The sequence below is a fragment of the Pinus tabuliformis genome, chromosome 7 (assembly GCF_031772625.1).
Source record: "Pinus tabuliformis cultivar Carrire ecotype Pingquan chromosome 7, CPIR1, whole genome shotgun sequence".
NCBI lineage: Eukaryota > Viridiplantae > Streptophyta > Pinopsida > Pinales > Pinaceae > Pinus > Pinus tabuliformis.
Genome location: NC_142293.1, coordinates 417298357 through 417319095, shown reverse-complemented (window position 1 = coordinate 417319095; position 20739 = coordinate 417298357). Strand labels below are relative to the sequence as shown.

At 38.8% G+C, this 20739-nt stretch overlaps 1 pseudogene; it reads left to right on the top strand.

Moving 5' to 3' along the window:
- Positions 1-12613: 12613 nt before the first annotated feature.
- LOC149247714 (uncharacterized) lies at positions 12614-16386 on the top strand (annotated as a pseudogene).
- The last annotated feature ends 4353 nt before the right edge of the window (positions 16387-20739 follow it).

Genomic DNA, 20739 nt, shown 5'->3' with positions numbered 1-20739 from the left:
AAAGTATCTGGACCTAGTCCCGTGGTACCCATAGCACGTGGCACTCCATCTCCTCAGGTAGATCCTCTATGGCTATCATAGGTACCTGGTTAGTTAGTCTCACCAAGTTTCTTTGAATTGCATATAGGACTCTCTTTGTCTCTATTGCTGCCTCTTCGCCCCCTCTTCCACGATGCCTGTGCCTCAGAAATCCATCTGGTCTCACTGGAACCACATCTAGAACATGGTAATTTTGTCAGTATTTTGTCTCATCAAAAATATTTCTAAGTTCATTTCATATTAAAAAATCCAAAAAATCTTTAAAAAATCACAAAAACTTAAAAGATTGTTACCTATGTCTCCCCATGCTGCATTTGGTGGTAACACTAAGTCTGGATCTCCTCAGAAATCCATACCGGCATATGGGTAGTCGTCAAGTGCGATGATCTGTTGATCCCACTAGGTGAAAAACTAATCATCAAAAGTCATCCTAGGCATGTCACTGCCCCCAAGGTGTTTCATCAAGTCCACCCATCTACCCATTCGTGGATCTTTAGGGCTGGTGATGGACAGTGATACTTTGGGACGTAGCCCAGGTACCTTCTCAAAGAAGAATGAGCACAAGATAGTCCCATATCCAAAATTCTTCATCTGACCCTTCTGTATAGAGGTCAATTGGCTCTTCATGTTAGTCAGAAGAGGCGTGCACCAGTCAAATACTGTGGTAAGATATTCCACTGCTAGGCTCATAGATACTCGTGATGCCTGATGCGGTGAAGCTGACCCATTTATCTGTGCAATAGTAAATAGCAAAATCTTCAGGGATAAACTTTCCACATGTTTGATTGGAATTTGGCTTCCAATCTTCTCTGGATGTCAAGCACAGTATATATGGACATAGTCTTCTACTGAAAGACTACTTCTCGTCCTGCCAGTCAAATGCACGACCTCCCCTCTTCAGGAGAGACTAGTAATAAAGTAGATGTCTTCGACCTCAATCCATAGAGGTGTATGGTCTATCATGAAAGCATCATCCTCTGCACTCCAGTAGTGGATCAATAGTTCAAGAAAGCGCGTATTGGTTTTCATGTTTGGCATTTTGAAGAACTTCAATAAGTTGTAGCCTCTCAGAGTTTCTAATGCAGTTTTGTCATTCATTACCTCATTATCAATAGTGGTATGCTCTCTTTCCCTCCAAGTGACAGTCATACTACAAAAAATTGGAGTTTCAACCATTAGTTTTTATGTTAAAACTTTAACTCGCATACACGTGGGTTCTCTTTACACACAGTCGCATGTAGGGCCGTCGTATATGCAGGTTGATCATATCAAACCCATGTGTACACAGAGTTGGATTTTTGGGTGTAATTTCCCATGGTCGGATCTTTCAGAAAACTTCTAAAAACTATCATAAAACATTACAAGTATGATTTGAGGATTACCCGATAACTTTGGGGTGATATGAACGGTCTAATTGTTCAGAGGCAAGCTTGCTTCGTTTTGCTCCATAGCTCTTTGCTCCAAACAGAAATGAAAAAACTGTGAGTCTAGAAGTCATTATATGACTTTGAAATTGCAAAATATTTTTTCAAAAATTGATTTTTGCCTCATGGATTTTTTGACCTGTGGGGTTTGATTGTCGAGATTGGTTTGATTTTTCAGGATATTTTGGAGACCTTATTCGAGATGTTATTTTGGTCCCATGACCGCTAACTTTTCATGGCAGGTATCATTCACTCACTGGCATTTAGGTTAGGGAAAACCATTTTCCGCTGCATCTTGCATACTAGCCTCCATTTAGTGATATGTTAGCCATAAGGTCGACCCCATCGTATCTTGGTTAGCAAACCATTTTCATTCGCTGATTTTTTAAATCATGGTGCGATGGTAGATCCATCCTTTACATGGGCATCTTAGTTAGAACCTCACTGATATTGGTTGCCCATGCTGCTATATTACGTAGGCTCGGGAGTCCTCTTTAGTCCCGCCATGACTTATGCATTGAAGACACATTCTCTTTTCTTCCACATTGATTTTTGGCCTTATACCCTAGAGGCTCCTTTGGTGTGGAGTTGTACTGCTGCATTGCATTTTGACTATTTGCACCTTTTGGCCTTGAGTCGGCTTCACTTGGACTCGTGTTTAAGCCACTTATTTGACCATGTCTTCTGCAAAATCAACCATGCAATCACTTTGCTTTTGCAACTTGATGCATCCTTTTACCTGGGGAAAGAGCATCCCCTTGAGTTTCCTTTACCAATTTCACCTCCCTCCATTGAGCATAGGAATGTTCCCCTCCCAGGAACTAGATCATCTGTTTCTCTGACACTCATTCTTTCCACTGTACTATAGCATTATTTTATTCTTTTTCCAGCTTAAAGAAAAAGACAAAAAAATTATATATTCCAAAAATAGCGGGAACGGGACAACATTTCCATATTTTGTTGGCAGCGAGATTCAGTCATGTCACCCTTGAATAAAACACTCAAAAGAAAATCTCTCCTCCATTCGGGCAGAATTTAGTTTGACTTATGTGCACCTTAACCTTGTTATTGAGTCAGTACTCCTCCGATTGGTTACCTCTTCCAATCATATGGAGAGTTTTCTCATGCCTCTTGCATGAAAAACTTATACAGAGTTATCTTATGTTGTCATATAGTTATCATTGAGTCGTGCTTTTGTTCAAGGGAAGAAAGCCTAAGTCAGTCTCTCTGTGGTGTCTCTTGACCTATTTTTCAATTGGCCATCCCTGGTTGTTAGTGCCATGTTTGTCATGACATCAGTTATATTGGTCCTTTGCTCGTGCCAGTTTGAGAAGTTCTCCATTGACTTCTTTCTGGCAAGTCCTATCCTTATCGACTACGACATATTGCTCTAATGGCAAACCTAGAGCCTCACCCTGGCACTATTTTCATTATTGATAGGTCACCTTGTGCTCAACATCGATCAGTATTATGGATCTTTGACTGAGTGGTTTCCCTTGTGTTCAACATCAGCTTTCATTATCACACATTGGGATTCATGCAGCGCCTTGGTTTCCATTTGACCCTATTGGTGGATTCCTCACCTCTGTGTCAGCCTTCATTATTGGTTGGTTCAGATGGTTTCTATTGTGTGCTAGCTACATCTTGTGTACACCAGAAACGTGCTTCGGTTGGGTTACTACATCTTTTTCGTCTGATTACTTCCACATTATTGGCCTATGGGTTACACTCGCGCTAGATTGATGAAGGATGCCTTAATTCCTTCCTTCTAGCGGATCTTTTCCTATCGACTACAGCTCATTTTCTCTAGGAAAAAGATCTACAGTCAATTTGGAAGTACCTTGGGGTTTGCAGTCATTAGTGGCAAATTCCTTCACTATCGACAGTGGCAAACCATCATTGTCCCCTAATTGATAGATTCTTCCAGTTGTTCGACTTCAATGCATTCATTCATACTTATTAGATTGTACTGGGTACCTTGACTCTCATTATCATTATCGGTGGGTAGTCTCGTGTTTGTTAACGGTATACATCAATGACTGGTAATCAAATGATTTCTCACGTGGTTGACATTAGATAATTCATTCCCATTTTGTAGAAATGTACCGCAGCGATTGATGAAGACCTTAGGTCACATCAGCATGTTTTGGTTCACTTGTCAGTTGCTTCTGTTGCTACTAGTTGACACCATCCACCTTATATGTTTCGGTTCTTCACAACGACATCTTATATGCTGGCATTCGAGTCGCGATGTAGTATCATTTTATTCCATCATGTTCATTTGGTATTATTGGTATCAGTTTTTGACATCAGTGATCAGCATCATCCTTCAGCACCATTGATCGTCTTCTTATATGTGATATTAAGACATGTACTTTTTGATCACGATAAGATGATCCATTATGTACTTACAGTTTCTTTATACTTGTATGCATATTGGATCCACTTGTACTTGATATGCAGACATGCTTTACTTTTTCTGAGCATGGGTATGCCCGCCTTAGATAGTAGTTTCTTTCTAATCTCTTTTGATGGCTTGGCAGGCTGAATTCTGGTGAAGTCCTTCTTAGTCTCGGCATGATTCTTTCCATACACTTAATACATTTCGGCCATCATGTACCCCTTTTGACCTCATATATTAGGGGGCATATGTTATAGCACCATTTACCACCCTTGGTATTTGTGATGCTTGGTTTATGGCCTAGGGAAACCCCTCCTTCCAGACTTGGTCCAAATATATTAAAAACAGTGTTTTATTCCTTGTACGCTACTTTGCCCTAAGATAAAAGTGTGTACACGTGGGTCAGTCAATACCCAACCTGCGTATATGTGTTAAAACACTTAAAAGAATTAAATTTCCTTAATTATGGGTGGAGTTCATGGGTTTTACCTGTTGATTACCTCCTATTTCCTATGGCCCAACTATTTCCCAACTAAAAAACTAATTGGGAGAGGTATAAATACACCTCTATGGGAATGCCTTAGGGGAGAAGAGATAGAGTTATTATACTGAGATTATCCCTGTCTAAGTCTGATGAATCCCTTTGCGTCGTGCACTTCCCCAAGCTTCAGGAAACCCTTTTTTCCTTGATTATAGATATTCTCCCTTTTGCTTGAGATATCATGGTGTTGGTTATGGAAGAAAATTGTTGAAGGTTAGGATAGGACGAATCCGTAGGATGGTTCCGCTTGGAGCCAGAAGAAGAAGACGTAGGTGAATTCTCTCCATGTTATTTATAGCTTACTGCAATAAAATAAATGTTTTCTTGTTTCCAAAATTAACTATGTTTATGCATCAAATTATGTTGTAATTCATATATGAATTTTGTTTTGATGTATGATCAATCATTTGTTTATATTATATAAAGTCAATTTCGTGAATATTCTTTACGTCTATACTGCTATGTATGTTCAAATTGAATGATTTTCAGGTTTGAAGAACATCGGGAGTTGCAGAGGGTCTAAACCCTGTGGGACCTACTCAAACGAAGGTAATTCAGGTACAGTCACTCTTACGTAGTTTGATTATATAAGCATTTTGCCTGAGTTGTATGCATGTTCCTTGTTGTAGTTTGCTTCTGCTCTGTTGGGGTTCTAACCCAAAGCCCTAGGGTACTTATTCTCCTAACACTTTTGGTGTACTAATTGTATTTGTTTAATGCACTTTCATGCTTTGTCTATGTTGCTATGACTTTCAATAGCAACATATTTTCCAAAAAAGAAAATCCAAAGGATATTTAGGCAAGTATTCCATGCATGCCTCAAATGGCGAAGTTTGGGTGGAAGAGTGCTTGGATCTATTGTAAGCATGTTGAATATAGTGCAATTGTTCATCCCACAATACCCACGCAGATAATGTATCACTGTTTTGTTCACTACCTTTGTTTGACCATCTGTTAATGGATGAAAAGTTGTACTCTTTTTCAATTTGGTGTCAATGAATCCCCACAAGTTTGACCCAAAATTCACCCCAAAGCGAGAATCTTGATCACTAACAATGGATGTGGGCAATCCAAAATGCACCCAAATATTCTGAAAGAATAACTGAGCAGTTTGTTCAACTGTAACTTGCTTTTTACATGGCATAAAAATACACATTTTGCTGAACCTATCCATAACTACATAAAAATAATCATGACCTCTTTTTGACAATGGAAGACCTCTTACAAAATCCATAGAAACACTCTCCCACGGTCATGAAGGAACTGGAAGTGGTGTGTACAATCCTAACTTCCTATTACTAGGCTTACTGATTGCACATAATGAACATCCCTTAATAAAACGAGAAACACTTTAAAGCATACGAGGCCAATAAAAATACCTCTATAGATGTGCCACCGACTTACTTACACTGAAATGACCAACAATAAGATAAGTATTTGCCTCTCTTATGATGTTAACTCTTTCTCCCTACGAAATACAAAGCTTTCCAAGATGGTATACATGTGCCACAGACTTACTTACACCGAAATGACCAACAATAAGAGAAGTATGTGCCTCTCTTATGATGTTAACTCTTTCTCCCTGCGAAATACAAAGCTTTCCAAGATGGTACAACAAGTTATCATGCAAATGATAATCCAATTCCTCTACTTGGTTACCTTGACTCAAGCTTGCATAAACATCTTGAAAGTCACTATCTAATGCATATTGCTAAATATAACTTTCATGTAAAACAAAATTATGCTTGAGTAAAGTAGTTGCATTAACAATTGGCATAGAAAGCATATCAAAAACTTTATTATAGGTACCTTTCTTATCCCTGATTACCAAGTGGAATTTTTGAAGGAAACCCATCCATCGAAAGTGCCTTCATTTTTGCAACTTTGATTGAGGTTGCAAGTACTGCAATGGTTGATGATCAGTGTGAATGACTGTTTCCTTACCCATCAGGTAGTGTTTCCATTTTTTCACACTTTGCACCAATGCATACAATTCCTTGTCATATGTAGGATAGTTAATCACTGCACCATTAAAATTTTCCAAATGAAAATAGATAGGCTTACCATGTTGCATGAGGATTGCACCCATAGCGTAGTCACTAGCATCTGTCTGAATCTCAAATGACTGTCTCAAGTCTAGAAGTGCAAGTAAAGGAGTTGTACTGATATTTTCCTTTAACGCATCAAAGGCCTTTTGTTGTTTGCCTCCCCACTGAAAAACTTTTTTCACGCTTGTCAATGCATGTAAAGGAGTGACTATAAGAGAAAAATTCACAATGAATTTCCTCCAATATTGGGCTTCTCCCAGAAAATGTATTACCTCTATAACTGTCTTAGGCCTTGGCCTATTTATAATGACATCAACCTTTGACGGATCTATTTTCAACTCACCTCCTCCAACAATATGACACAAGTAAACTAAAGAAGTCTTTCCAAACTCGTACTTTGACATCTTAAGATACAATTGTTCTTTTTTCAAGACATCAAGTACTTTTCTTACATGCATGACATGTTCATCACGGGATTTGCTGAAAATTAAGATGTCATCTAAGTAGACTATGACAAATTCATCAAGAAATGGCCTCAACACATCATTCACCACACGCATGAATGTAGCAGGAGCATTACATAAACCAAACAACATAACTAGCCATTCAAACAAACCCTGTTTTGTTTTGAATGTTGTGTTCCAAATGTCTCCTTTGGCTATTCTAATTTGATGGTAGCCACTTCTTAAGTCTAGCTTAGTAAAATACTTTTCATCTTTCAATTGATCCAGTAAATCATCTATTCGAGGCAATGGGTAACAATTCTTTACCGTAATTTTGTTTAATGCACGAAAGTCCACACACATGCATCATGTTCCATCCTTCTTTGGCACAAAGACAATAGGTGAACCACAAGGCGACGAAGATGGTTTGATGATCCCTTTATTCAACAACTCTTGGATTTAGGTCTTAATTTATGCGCTTTCCATCACTGACATCCTGTACATGCTAATGTTAGGAAGAGGAAAATCTTGCTGCAACTATATCTCATGTTGGATTCCTCTCTTGGGAGGTAATCCCTTTGGTTCTTGAAACATTTCATCATATTGGTTAACTATGTCAACCAATTCAGATTTCAAATTTGAATGACAACCTTTAAAAGCTTCATTATCAACATCATTTTTGGGTTTGATCATGAGAAGTACAAAATTCTTGCTCAAATTCACTAGTATTTTCATCTGCCCTGCATTAACAAGACAAAGATTTGTTTCCTTGTTGTGAGCTCTCACAATATATTCTACTCCATTTTTGAATAAATGATATTTATTTTCATGTCGATGGAAGATAGCTTTTCTGTCATAAAGGTACGGGTTGCCTAAAATGATGCCACATATATCTAACGACACAACGTCAAGCTCCACTTTGTCTATGAATTTTGCAGTGATAACAAATTTCAGTTTACACTTTCTCGTAACCTGCAATTACGCATTGTCACATACCCATCCAAGTGGATACGGTTTATGATGTGGAATAGTTTCCAGATTTAAACTCTTGACAATGTTTTTCAAGATAATATTGGCTTGAGATTCGCTATCGAACAACGTATCAATCTTGTTATGTTTTGAGATCACCCTTATGTGAAACAGTTCTATTCTCTTGTTTTCATTTGGAGTTTCATCTTGCGAGTCTGAAGAACCAGTGATGGCAATGGATTCTTTTCCTTTTAACCCCATGGTTGTGATTTTAGTTTCATCACCTGAATTGGATCCCAAATCCTATTGAGTGGTTGTAGTTGTCTTCTATTTTCCCTTGTTGTTTCTTTTTGGTTTCATTTCGGGATGAAGCTTCCAAGAGTGAGCTTCATCGTGACTCTCTCTAGAATAGTGTTTGCATGTAATTTTCTCTCCTTTTTTGATAGAAGCATTTTTCTTTTCCTTCCCTTTGAAAGTCTTTTCTTTTCCCTTACTCTTAAATGGCTTTTTACTACCTTCTTCTAGGGTGTTTTTCCCTCTTGCCTCAAGATGAGTGGCTTGCACACACACATCATCTAGATTATTGGGATTAAACATTAGGATAGTATGCCTAAGGTAACTATGTAAACCCCTTATGTACTTCAGCAAAGTGTCCTGTGACTGCAAATCTACACCTAACATCAGAGACCTTTTTTCTGAATTCTTGGGTGTAATCTTGCACATTTTGACCTTTAAGTTGCCTAAGTTCTGCCAATTCATGATGGATTTCTGCATATAAGCTAGAGGGTAGAATTCTCTTTTAATTGCAGCAATGAAATCATTCCAAGAAATTGAGATCTTACAACGTTTTTTAATCTCCTCTTGGGTCTTTGATTCCCACCATACTAGTGCTTCACCCTCCATTCTCAAGGAAGCTAACGGAATCTCTATGTCATCCTCTTGAATGTTTTGAATCTTGCAATAGACCTCTGATTGACAAATCCAATTATCAAGCTTCTCTACATTTACTTCACCATTATACATGGGCAACTCTAATTTAACATTAAGTTTTAAAAAAGGTGATTTACCAGTTCCTTTAGAAGAATGATGATGAGTATGAGTAAGGGTTGTATTAGTGGAAGAGTGTTAAGATGCTTGTGAAGAAGAAGATGGTGGAGAGGGTGGAGGTTTGTCTCCATTCCAATTACCTCCTTTTCCATTACCTCCTCCTAAGGAGCCTTCTCCTTTGGGAGGTTTGGAACTTTCTCCTTGCAACCTACTATTCCTCTCTTCATAGAGGACCTTCACCATCTCTATCATATCAAAGAAAGCCTTTCTGAAGGTCTTCTCATCTTTTGTCATGTTTGTAGGTTCTCCTTCATGAGACATGATCTCTAGAGTCTCAACTGCAACTTGAGGTTGAAATGGTGTTGGAGATTGTGGCAACCTTACTCTTCTTCCCCTTGAACCAACTTCAGGGCTTCCAACCATCTTTCCTTCACCTCTTTTGAGTTTTAACCTTGTAAGCATGACATAAACTTGCAAACAATTAAATCCTTCTTTCACAAAGAGAAACCTAGATCTCTGATACCAAATTGATATGATTTAGAATATTAGTTTGCAATGCTAAGATCTTCCTCAGATTATAAACAAAATGTTTTCATTGTTCTTAAGGATTCATGAATTTTTGTAAGTGAAATGAAGAGTTTTTATGTTCATTTTATGAACAATTTAACATAAATTAGAAACTAAACAACAACATAAACATATACAGAACATCATCAAAAACACATTACAACAAGCACATGATAAAGGAGTTCACCCCTCATGGGCTATGTCTCCTTAGTCCAGCTTCTAATGGTTTGGCACTCTCTATTACGCTCAAAAGTGTAATAATTTGTGTTTACAATGCTCGAATTCTTCTGAAACCTACTCCAACTAGTTCATAATGTTCAAAAATGGCTATCTAGCCTCTTTTTGCATCCAATTTGGTGGAAAAATGAAGAAGTTATGACTTCTCCTAGTTCTCCCTCTATTCGTTCCACAAATTGCTCCAAACCCGACATGATCTTACAAATTAGCTCCGAAAATCCGCTAACTGGGCGAAAATTTCACTGCGTCGTAGGCCATAATCTGTGAGCACCGACTGTGTTATCGCAAATTGCAATCGGCAGAGTCCTACGGGCTTATGGTCTGTGAACAAGGTGACCAATGTGTGATTGCGATACGGCGGACCCAATGGACCATTAAACTACAACCTATAGTCGCATCGCATCCGAGGAACCTAACGCATTTTTCCGTCGGTGGAGAACCGATGGAAATCATAAAGCGGGACTTTGCACCTTGTTGCAATTTGCGATTGTGATATTGCATCACAACCTAGTACCTGTTGGGGTTCAATTTTGTAACACCTCCCTTCACCGATGTGTGTTTGCAATCCATCGCATCACGCCTCCAGTCAATTCTTAAATGCCTTCCTGTCTGCCTTATTGCATCGCAACCCTTCCCTGCTCAGGGGCCGATTTCTAACATTGACCTGCCTGCGATTTTGATTTGCAACATGCCGGGGACAATGGCGGGTTGCCACTTGGCGCCTCCTCATTCGTTGAAGGACCTTGCAACATCATCCAATCCTACCATGTGAGCAAGTCAAACTTGAACTTTGACTTGCTATAACTTCTGCATACGAGCTCAGATTTGAGTGTTGTTCACATCTTTGGAATGAGAATGGCGAGCTCTTTGATCTGAAGCTAATCTTATCAAGATTATGACATTTTTATTTTTTAGCCTAATTTTGAGCACCTGATCAAAAGTCCTCAAAAAATTGTCCAACTAGACACTTAGGGTCCTCAACCTAGAAGGCCACGCTACTCTTCTAAAATTTGTCCTTCAAGCTATCTCTCTATACCAATTTTCCATTTTTCGTGCTCCCAAAAGCATATATCGAGAGTTGACAACTATCTTTAGGAAGTTCTTGTGGCATGGTGCTACACTTGAAAAAAAATGGCCCCTTGTCGCTTGGCATAAGCTCTGCCTCCCCAAAGTGCAAGGGGGTCTTGGTTTTAGGGTTCCTGAGGATTTGAATGCGACTTTAGTGGCCAAGCTCTTGTCGAGATGGATTCAGGGTGGAACAGAGCAATGGAAAAGGATATGGTCACAGAAATATGGGCAAGGAAAAACCCATTGTGACTTACTACGAGATACCTCCTACCCCACAGGATCGGCCATATGGAACTTGGTAAATAAGAACAACTATCTCATTCGGGATCACTTCTTCTGGGAAATTAAGGAAGGAAATTAAACTTTATTTTGGGAGGACTCATGGTAGCATCTCCCTCGATTTGATAGAGAGGCCCCCCTACAGGATCTAAAGCTCATTATTCAACCTCACAGTGAGGGACGAGTAGTTAACTGCTGGAAGGTGCAACCTCACTCCCAGGACTGGAGAGAATGGAAAGCAACAGCTAACTAACAGCTTGAGGCCCCCCAGGAAACATGGAAGAACCTCTCACAATAGTTGAATCAGAGACGAATCCTTGTCTCTCTAGGGCAAGACAGACTAAGATGGGGATACTCAACATCTGGCTCCTTCACCCTAAAATAAGCTTATCTCATCAATGCACATACCATGCGCCGCTAGAGAATCTGGAGCTCCATTTGGGGGGGAAAGGTTTGGCCTAAGGTGGCTCAATTTCTCTGGCTCGTTGGGCATATACGAATCCTAACTTGGGATTACATGTGTAAGATAGGCCTCCTGGGCCCCTCACAATGCCCACTTTGCAAAAACCAGGAGGAGATGTTACAACACCTTCTAAATGCATGCCCCACTATGGGAGAAGTATGGAATTTTGCATCTGCCCTATTCAGCACCTATGAGCGCAACTGAGAAAATATTCTGGAGACGATTGAAAACTAGCTGCAAAGTCAATTCAAAAACCCGGTCGTTAACAAAGCATGGTGCCTAATCTTGGGATTCATCCTATGGAACATCTGGAAAGAAAGTAACCGGGCCATATTTCATGATTAGACTCCCTCCAACACCTCCATTTGGAGATTATCCGAGGACAACACCAAGGAGACAATCTTATCGAAGAAATGGGATCTAGATGATCGACAAGCCACTCCTCCGGATTCAGCCATCCTCCTCTCCCTTAATATGTCTTAAGATATGATCCTGCCCCTTCCCTCTCTGATTAGGGACCCTCCTACATCATCTCCATCTCTTTTATCCCGGCCTCATTCAGGTTGTATTCAAATCAACTTCGATGGAGCATCCAAAGGAAACCTTGGTCCTACGGGTTATGGGGGAATCTTGCACAACTCTGGGGGAGCCTCGACAGGAATATACACAAGGTATTGTGGTCACACCACTAATAATGTAGCATAACTCACAACATTTGAGAAGGGTCTTATTTTATATGGACAACAAAATTACTTAAGGATCCATATAGTTGGGGATTCCAAAATGGTGGTGCAAATGGCACAAAAGATCATCGACGACTCTCCCATCTGCAAAATTGCCAAAATTTGGCATCTCGAAGCCCAACTAACAACAATAAAACATCTCTTTGAGAGATTTGAATATGCCATGACAGGCCATGTCCTTCGGGTTGGCAATAAAGTGGCTGATTGGTTGGATAATCAAGGGGTGATGAAACAACATAGAGAATTTTCCATTCCATGGCATGTCGCTTTAAGTGCCACTGATTTATACCCAGGTGAGTTGAAAACTCTTCAGGATCCCCTTCAAGCTGACTCATCTTCCTCTAATGGGGGTGCGCATGCGATGGTACAAGTGGCATGTGATCGACCATTTGGGCCTGGCTCCCCTCCACGCACATATTAATGCCCCAGCAATGAAAAGACTCGATATTTACTCCTCTGGTGTGACATTCCTCCTCAAGCACTCTGCGGATAAATACAAATCCTGGTACATGAATTGGCTCAGTTCGATAGTTTGGGTAATGAATTTGGGTGGTAAGGAGTTTGGAAGCGGTAAGGGCTCTATCTATAGCACCTCACTGGGGCTCTGGCCTTGGGTGAGGAGGGTAGACGATGTTTGCAGTTGCTTGGCATGGATTTACATCAGTCTCATGGTATGCCCTTGGGACCCTGGCATGCAAACAGTCACGGTTCGATTCTTCTCCCTTGCTTCTGTTGGAAACAAACCTATTTCATTACTTCGCCAGTTCCTGGCTCCTCTCCTACTTGTGTGGACCATTGCAGGTTTGTATAGGTATGTGGGCTTTCAATTGGTATTTGGTAACTTATGCTTTGAATTAGGGTGTATCTTTTGGCCCGAAGGAATTTACAATCTCTTGGCCAACATTTTGGGTGGGGGTTCTGTTTATGTGAGGATTTGGGGTGTTGTCTCATAAGTGTTTCGCTCCGGCACCTAGTCTGAGAAAATGGGTGCCCCTCTCGCCTTCATGGTAGTACTATCGGGCTAGTGGTTCATCCCTTCTCAGGTTAGTGGGTTCGTGGGTCTGGATTACATTGTTTCCTTTGCAGGTTTTCGAAAGATTTCTTTGTGGGCTCCCCCTGCTGCAAGCCGCCACCCTCAGTGAACAACAAGATGTCTTGCTAGCAGGGCCGCCCTCGTCGTGGGCAGGGGTAGCAGGCCCAGGCTGGGCGACCTGAGCCAGGCCATCATTCGTCCTTCGCTACCTCTTCTAGTTAGGAAACAGAGGATGTTGAGGCTCTTTCCCCAACTAATTTTCCAAGCTGCCTAGTAGCTCCTGCCTCTATGGAATCGGTCGTTGAGCAGCTGCGACACATACAAATTAACATTGACATTCTACGGGACCACATGTATGAAGACCTTAATGAAATTATTGCCTATCTCACTGATATTCAATACAACCAAAATACCATTCTAGAGCAGTTGGACAACCTTCAGCACAGTCAACGTCACACAAATGACCACCTCCACATCTTAGAGGCAGGGGTGGAACATATTGACTTCCAAATTCATGACCGTGTTGGCTACTTTGCAGCTCCCCCTGTAATGCCCCCCTGAACCCCCTCCTTGATATGCTTCTATTAGTTCTGGTATCTTTTTGTGTCTCTCACAATATGTTAAGGCCTCACAACCATTCGGAAATAATGTATGCAAACTATCTATCTTGGTATTCTCCAGCCCCCATTCTCAAAAATTCTGGTCAGAATGAAGGAGCGGGGGTTGTTGACAACATTTTTGTACGTTATGTTATTTTGAACATCTAATGAAAGTCATTTTGAACGACAAAAAAAAACCCTCAATTACTTTAGCAGTAGTTTACTTTTTGTTTAATAAATATTTGGTAGATATTTTTATCAAAAACTATGGTTGTTAACATATATATAAATAAAAATTATTTATGTACACAAAGTATAGAATAATATTCATTAATATAAATAAATTGAATAACTAATACACAATTATAAGATGAAGGATTCAATGTAAACTCTACAAAGATATATACATTCTACTTCTCTGAATATGAATCTATGATTTGTTATAAAGAAGCAAATGTTCTTAACTTTTGAGCTGATTCAAGTTATACAATATATTAGCAATGTGTCCATGAACATAAAACAATAATAAAAATGATATTACACAAATATTTTCGTAATTCCAAATTATTAGGAAACCTCACTATCCATGGATATATCAATTTTATGTATAACTTGACCTTTATATCAAAATTAAATTATCATTATTATTATTAGTATAAATATTTTAGATTTTAAAAATTTTCCAATTATATTTTTCTCAAATTTTCCCAAATCTTGAAAAAAATAAAAAAAAATTATCTAACCAAAAAGAATTTCTTAAAAACATACTGAACATAAAATAATTAAATAACAATATTGCTCCTCTACAAAACATTAATATTACCTCTCTATAAACTACTTAAAAAACAAATAATTAAATATAAAAAAACCTTGACACATTGACACTAAATATCAATAATAACAACGTATAAATAACTCTAAAAAAGATCAATACAAAATAGATGCTAACGAACTCTTCTCTATTTGATGTTTCATTAATTACTCTCCCCCGACTTTGAAGTCGATCACTTTGATCACGGTAAAACAAATTGGATGGATTTTTAATCTCCCCCGACTTTGAAGTCGTCCACTTTGATCACCGTAAAACAAATTGGATGTGATTTTAAAAATCCATGCAACAATCCAAAATTGTAAAATGATAGCTAAAATTCCTTGCAACCACTCATTAAATTATTGGATAACATTATTTACATTATGTATATATGTAATTTATTTTTTTAAGGAGTAGTCTAACGAGGTGGAGGAATTGCCCGAATTCCGTTCCCACCCGGAAAATATTCTGGCTCCGGCCAGCATTCTTCCAACCCCTTCGACGCGCTGTGTTTCTAATTTGACTGTCACAATCTGTCAGAATCAAAATATTCTTAGGGACCCGATCAGTCACATCCTCCGTCTAACTAGGCGGCCCTACTCAGCGTGTTAATGCAATGAATGTGGAGGGTGGTTAGCTTGAATTCCAAAACAGAGACAAAACCCGGCCGTGCCAAAACTTCTTGACGTCCCACTGCGCCAGAGCTCCTCGGCCTCCTACCTCTGCCTCGTTAGACTACTCCCTTATTTTACTGTAAGTGCCAGAGTCCTTTGAATAGGAGGATCACTAATGTTGTCCCTAAATCCATGGAGGGAGGCTTCAACTTCATTGGTGAAGGATTGTTGGGTTCATTGGGTTCTCACTCGATATGGGAGGCATCAGACCCAGAGATTTCAGCAACTTTGTTTCCAGTTAGTCCCAATGTTATTAGTAGCAATGATAGCCTTTATATGCAGGGGGTGCTGGGAGGGCCAAGGTTTATGTTCACTATCAAAGAGGAGACTAAAGAGGATATGGAGGACGAAGAATCTGTGGGTGAAGTTAAGATTGTGTCCTCTGTTTCAGAGCAAGGGATGGAAAAATCTCAATGCCCTGTTTTCTCTAAGTTTCCTTCTAAGAGAAATATGAGGGAACGTTGTTATCAACTACAGAAGCAATGGTGGGACCTGTATTCGATTGGATTGTTGCCGCAGAAACACAGGGTGCAAGAATCTGGTTTCTATTGGAAGCTTGCTTCCCCGTCTCCTCAACCAATGAACTTGTCAGACCTTCTTTCCCAACCGTTTTCATTCGGCAGTTACCCTTGTTCGGCACTTGATTGATTCGCTTCCCTCTTGTCTCCCAAGTCTTCCACATGGAAAAGTAATCATATACTCTCGGTCTCTACAAAAAATGAATCTCTGAGGCAAAGCGTCTATGCTGTTACTTCAAATCCCATCTATGATATTGATAAAATGCCTTCATTACCTACTACATTAGGCACTGTTGTTTCATCCCCCTGTGGGCACGATACTCCCCCCTTAACTCCCATGAGGGCCCCTTTATCTGCTTATTCAATTCCACTCTCCATCTCTGCAATGAGCAATGTTTCTTCCCTAGCAAGTCCTGTTGTGAATAGTGACTCCTTCTGGTCTTCCAAACGCAGTTCTGCTTCCCTATAATCATCTTTTCCTTGGTCCCCAATGGTGCGAACTGTCAGCTCTCTGTATCTTATCATGTCGTTGGGTATTCCCTGCAATGAAGAGACGGTTTTTCATCAACTTCGTCGAGTTCACCTTGGCATCCCTGTAATTGGCAGCTTCATGTTGCAAGATAGGGAAATGTAGCGTTTGGTGGCAATCAAATCCTTGAGAAATGTGGCGTTGGATATTCCATGAGTTGAAATCAATGTGCAAGAGATTCAGATGATGACAGAAAGTGATGAATGACTATTTCCTTTGTAATTAAACTAGTTCAGTGGTTGAAGTTCTCAAAATAATTGAGTGTATTGTTTTGTTTTTTTCCTCTTGCACATGAAGTTCAATTGGGTTAACTTCAACATTGGTGTTAAGCCCAAGTGGTTCAAGCCTCAAGGCAACTAGATAACTGTATGAATTTTACTTTAATAATCATTGGATAATGGGTTTCAGAGATGAACTGAGTATCCTGAAGTAAGATGTTGAAACTGCTTACAGAGATAAATTGAAAGTGTCTTGAAGTAAGATTTTAAACTGCTTTTATTTAATTAAAAGCTTGCTTTTCTTGTACATAGAATAGTCCAAACTCCAAAAGGAATGGAAATCTGTACCTCCACCCATATATATGTTATATATGTGGTGAGGCTTTGTTTTTACAATATAATGCATAAGTTGTAACTATTTTCAGAGATGCGTTGAAACTGCTTTCAGAGATAAAACTGAAAGTGTCTTGAAATAAGATGTTGAAACTACTTTCAGAGATTAATTGAAATTGTCTTGAAGTAAGATTTCAAACTGCTTTTATTTAATTAAAAGCTTGTTTTTCTAAATAGTCCAAACTCCAAAAACATATAAAAACATAGAGTGGGAGTGGAAGTTTGTACCTTCACCCATATATATATGTTATACATGTGGTGAGGCTTTGTTTTTACAATGTAGTGCATCTTTATTTATGTCAAGGTAAAAGAAATGCTACTACAACACTACTCCAATAATAGAGACTCTTGCTCTAGAAAAAAAATGGTACATGTTATTTTGTTTTATAGAAGAAAGTGCTTCCTTCAACACTTATATAATTCATGTCCTGAAATGAATGGGCAAGTATAAGAAAATGTTTGCCATCGAAGCTGCATTCTTTCCTTTAATCACGAACTTGAAGCATTTTCTCTGGCTATAGGTTTTACTGGTATGACACAATTTTTTTATAGTAAGTTTCCTTACACACCTCCAACACTGGACAGTAGAATAAGCCTATAGGCTCAATGATAAATCTTTCACTTTCACACTAACTTGTCATATTAACCCAAGCTCAATAACAAATCTTTCACTTTCACACTAAATTGCCATAACCCTCCATTTCAGCGAACTTTCCAAGCCTTCATCAAATCCCTCATCTGTGATACTCCTTTAGGAATTGTAAACATAATGCTAGACCAGTCCTTGCTTGCTTGCAGAGGAAGCCACCTCCCCTTTAACCAACTTATATTCTCTGTTGATCCTTTGCAGATTGCGTCTAGTATATCACTGTAAAGATTTCTACAGTAGTTTCCAACTTTTATTGCCCAACGTCCGGATATTGGCACCTAATGGTAGCAGTCCTTTTCCTTGTGTTACATTTGAGAACAACTCTGATTCCTAGCTTCTATTCACTCACAAAGACCATTGATCAATTTACAGTTAAAAATACCACAGGGATTATACCTGTCTTCACCATTTCTCTCTATTGTTTGAAAATTCTGATAATATGACATGCTTTGTTTCACCCACATGGATGCAACTGATCTACTATAGTATCATATCTTCCTCCTCCCATATGCTAACTCATTTCTTAGTTCTTCCATATATATGTTTCCTAAGAAATGCAATGAGCAAGAACCAAAGCATCCATGCTTGCACTAAAATCATCCAAGGATGAAAAATTCAATCAGAAAATGTGCAACTAAATTCAAGCACTTCACTATTGCTTTTGGGCCTGTGCATTTAACAATTGCATTGAAAATTCCCATAAGATAACTCTGCAATTCCTTATGAAAAAAATTGTTCTTCTCACAGTCAGATTTTGGAGGTAAAGCCATCTAAAGAAGCTGTTTAACTGTCCAAAATGATCCTCCACTCTGTCTTTTAATGATTGTTGGTTTAGGAAAGGTTCCAGAAGTATACATTGATTTCTGATTCACTGGGGTTTTACAAATAGAAGCTTGGCAGCAAGTGAAATATCAACACTCAATGTTATGGTTGTTTCTCCACATTGAGGACTAATCCTTTGTAGATCCACACAACTTTAGAATTTCAAGATTTGGGAGAAAAACATGGATGCACACTCCCCATCAAAATTTGGAGGATGGTTAATCAAAACAAGATCTCCATCATGGAGATGATGGTTAATCACTTCCCACTTTCTTCATTGCTTTGGAAAATGTATTCCAACAATTATAATGTCCCTTATCAACAAAGGTTCTACATTGTCCTCTATTGATGATTTTCATCAGTTTGTTCATATGAACCTCAAGATTCTCTTGTACCTCAATGGTGTTCAAGCCCAAAGACATCTCTACAGTACCCTCACATATTGATATAACTAACAGTTTGAAGTAGTTACCAACTTCACCAAGATCCATCCATGTGATTTATTGGAATGTTATACATACTTAGAAGCTAGAAGCATCATCATGAGGGTGAAGATTAATAGTTACAGTCTCTTCAAAAGGCTGGGACGCCTCCAACACATTGGCAAAGTCAACTGGTCTTGAGTTCCCATGCTATTTGTTGTCATCTTCGTATGCCATTAGAATAGTGCAATCAATTTTAGAACTGAGCCTAGATAATAATTTCATGTTTTGTAGGCGATGAGACAGAGGTTGAATTATAATATTTTGTGTCCACATGATGTCAAGCATGAAGAGATGTTCCTTCACAGCTCTGGGGTATCCAGAAATTTGAACATCTAGACTTGAAAAGCAGTGATCTTTGTAGTGTGCTGCCCCCTAACACTCCCAAAAGTGTAACAACTTTAGTGTTGAATGAAGATTGTTTCACTGGAAGTCTACCTTTGCAGGTAGACCATCTCGATAACCCGTCAAAATTATTTTTAAGTGGTAACTCATTATCTATTGGGATTCGTTTTAACCTCAAAACTCTTGAAATGTTAAAGTATCTTGACATCAATTCCACTACAATTTCTGGTAACAATCCCTCCCTAGTTGGGGAATTTGTTAAAATTGATAGTACATGAATGCCAGTGCAACTTTCTTCTCTGAATTTTTCCATGCAGAACTTGCCCATCTTACCAATTTAATCACTTTGGATATGACTGAACGCACAATCAAAATTGTTGCCAAAAAAATTGGGAATGGAGAGGATCAAACTTATTCAATGATGAAACACTAGTAAAAATTGGAACCTTAATTTTCCGATGAAACTTGACCTCTAAATAAGAAGCTTGAAGGATCATTTGTAGAGAGCATGGACCATTTGCACAACCTTTTGTATCTAATGACTATATAAGTCATGGATTAAATGGGTGGATTCCCGTGATAATTGCCAGTTGTAAATTGCAATTACTATATTTGTCATTCAATTTAGTGTCTGTGCTACTCCCTGATGATTTCTTAGTTCTAGAGTCAATTCTGAATTTTATTGTTGAGGCTAATCTTCTTGTTTAGGTACCACATTTTTCATTTAGTGCATAGTCTAGGCCCTCTTCCATCTTGGCTTGGTAGATGAAGAATAGCAACTTCTATAAGGTTATCCAAAAACCAGTTTCAAGCTATTTGCCTGAGGAATTGGGTAACCGATGTCTCACAACATTGGCAATTGATGCTAATAGGCTCTATGGACCGATACCATCAAAGCTTCCTTCACGTTTAACATAAAAGTCTATAAGTGCAATCCATGATAATAGGCAACATTGTTAGGAAAAAATCCCAATTCCTTCTCCAAAGTATCCAACATGTCACTAGTATCAATTTGCCAACTGATCTATTTTATGAATTATTGCTATAAGAAGAATACTTCCTCTAATAGTCTATTGTGCCCTGCACTTCTTGGCTGGAATCAAATCTTTGAGAGGCTCGTCTCCATTCATTGACAACTAATCTAGTTTCATGGCCTCTGAATTCACTACTCACTATTAAGTCCATGGGTCCATCAACCACTCTAATTATTGTTGCTATTAATTGATCAACCAAACTGGAATCCTGTAGAATGTCAAGAATGCTAGGAGACTATGAAATTTTGGAATCTTTGATGTTATCTGCAAATGGAGTGGACTCCTACCCTACAAGAGCTATTTTTTGTCTTAGAGACTTCAAATTAAAGTTCTTTATATCTTTGTCATCAATGAGAAAAAGTG